Source organism: Adiantum capillus-veneris, chromosome 21 (genome assembly GCF_014529385.1).
Source record: "Adiantum capillus-veneris isolate H3 chromosome 21, ASM1452938v2, whole genome shotgun sequence".
Lineage (NCBI taxonomy): Eukaryota > Viridiplantae > Streptophyta > Polypodiopsida > Polypodiales > Pteridaceae > Adiantum > Adiantum capillus-veneris.
Genome location: NC_140951.1, coordinates 61,268,948 through 61,271,542, shown reverse-complemented (window position 1 = coordinate 61,271,542; position 2,595 = coordinate 61,268,948). Strand labels below are relative to the sequence as shown.

The window sequence follows — 2,595 nt, the reverse complement described above, 5'->3', positions numbered from 1 at the left end:
AACGTTACGTTGAAAAAAACATTTTTTCTCATTCTGAAAATGTCCATGAAAACTATTTTGGTGAAATTGTCACTATCATTAGAAAAGTAAGGTTCTTGATATTGAAATCTTACACAAGCGTCGAACGCCTTTTTATGACCTACTGTTTCTATCCTATAAAGTGAATTACTTGTACTTGTGCATCTTGCACAAGTACCAATCACCTTTTTATGGAGTACTCGCAATTTAAATTCGAACAGATCGTACTTGATAGTGATTGATAGGTACTATTTAAAACTATGAAGGAGTCAGAACCAAGCAAATAGAGGCTCTTGAGGGGTCTCTGGGACCTCTATTTGCTTGGTTCTGACCTCATGAGGCCCTAGGATAAAGATATAGCATTTTTTAAGCCCACGGATATATCCGGAACGTCCAAAAACCTTCGGATAGCTCTTTAAAACGTTGAAATCGACGTCTGAGCTATCGTAAGGTTTTTGGACGTTCCGGATGCATCCGTGGTATTATTTTTGCATTTTGAAAACAATCTTATGTGTTTTCTCTCATCGTACATCACATCACTCATTAAGATTCACAGACATGGATTTTTGTGTACACTTGAGTTGGGCTCTTGAAAAGCATTTTGTATGAGCATGCATTTAAGTGATTGAGAAAACTTTCACGTATGTGCTATGAGAAATAGAATTCCCAAAAAAACTTTTACATTTTTCATAATTACCTCTCTCTATGCTGAGTTGGCGTTTCTTACAGGGTCCAAAATTGAGTCCAAGTTTCTCCTAATGCTCAAGCATATGATTGAGTGCGGGGCCATGGAAGGCTTGCTGCAACACTAATACCAAGATTGAAATGAGGTCATCATTCCTGGCCGACTGGTTAAGCCATCTCCATTTGTCTAAGTTGGGATTGGAAGCAACCCCCGATAGCTAATTCAGACTAGTAGTAAAACTATGGCAATGACCACTCTCTCTTAATGCAAAATGCATGGCTTGGTGCTCCAAGGGTTTCTTGTACATGCGACGTGCACTCAAACACTCACCGTCTCTACCATCTTTGTGTCACCACAGCTTTGAAGCTCGATTTCAATTTTCTTTGAGAAGCCATCCTTCTTTGGCTCCGATCCGTCCAAGTTCCTTAGCCGTGGCTCCAGGGTCATTCACACCTCCACTTCGTCAAAACAAGCAGCTGTCCACAACTCTTTTTGCTTCCACACGGGACAGAAACCCTCCAAGGTGAAGCATAAATTCTCTTAAGAACTTGGGTTTTTGCTCTCATTAATTTTGAAACAAGCCTCCGGAGGGGAAAATTGGATGCATCTTTTACGCTTCCAAATGGTTCCCTCATGGAGATTTCCAAGGTTTCCCCATTCGATGTTGTATTTGACAGTTTAGATTATGTTCCTAATGATATAAAAAGTAACAAGAGATATGTAGGACACTCTAAGTGGTCTATGCAAGACATGACTAAGAGTTTAAAGCAAGACTAGGGAATCATAGATATTATGGTGCACTCTTTAGTTAAGAGGCCCGTGCTGGCCACACCTCTACTAGAAACTTTGAGGTGTGGCTACCTTACTGCCATTTCAACATTAATTAGCTACTCACATGTGTCCCCATTGAAACACTTTTCACCTTTAATGAATGCTAGTGGATCATTTTCTTCACTTACATATATTGTGTGTGAAAAGATTATTTTCGAGTAGGCCCCTCAATGATTATGTATATGATTATAACAACGTTCTCTCACAACTCTATACCCAAGCACCTTTGCAACAAGCAACAATTCCGTCGGACACTTCTAGACGTTAAGTCACACTGCTATTCTTTTTATGTATTTTAATTGATCGGTTTGAATTACCTTAAACATGATGGCTTCCACTACAAGAGGCTCTTCACACTTGTGATGGTTGTAGCGACAAGAATACACGGGGATATTTTTTTCCTTGACGTCACTATAAGCGTTGCTAAACACGTCGCAAAGAGAACGTTGTTATAAGCATCGCTATATGCATCAATGTACACATCGCTACGTAGAGAGGCATATAGCAACGCATCATAATGAATCTGCAATTCCCAATTTAGTGACACATATAGAGACGTTGTCAGGAATTTTTTGGATGAGCATAAAGTCACTGATTCATGCTAAAAAGCTTGCCCACTAGCGTCGTGTATATATGTGTACATAGCCCTACCAGTTTTGGAAGTGGCTCTGTAAAAATTCATGTATAAAGGTGTGATTTTGTCAAGCTTGAATGTTGATATTTTGGGTTGTTCGAGACTCCAAAATATGGTTTTTAATCATTATTTTCAGCTGTGCTTTATAGCTTGTGAATAGGACTTGTACATCATGAGTTATGAGCATCCGAAGGTGATTGCAGGTGCATGCAAGAAGGGAAACTAGGCCAACTTGGGGGTCTAAGATTAGAAATGCTGAAGTTTTATATTTTTGGAGATAGCTGAGGTGATGGGCTTCGAGCCGTGTGTTACAGTGCATCATTCAGTGACCCGAGCAACAAGATATGCCTTGAGGAAAATTGTCAGAGAAGTCCTCTCATGCTTTGGGAGAAGCTGTAAATTTTGGGGAAGCTGGGAAGCTTGGGGA

At 39.9% G+C, this 2,595-nt stretch overlaps 1 pseudogene; it reads left to right on the top strand.

Annotated features, from left to right (window-relative positions):
• Positions 1 to 974: 974 nt before the first annotated feature.
• On the top strand, positions 975 to 1,696 carry LOC147431037 (enoyl-[acyl-carrier-protein] reductase [NADH], chloroplastic pseudogene; annotated as a pseudogene).
• Positions 1,697 to 2,595: the final 899 nt, after the last annotated feature.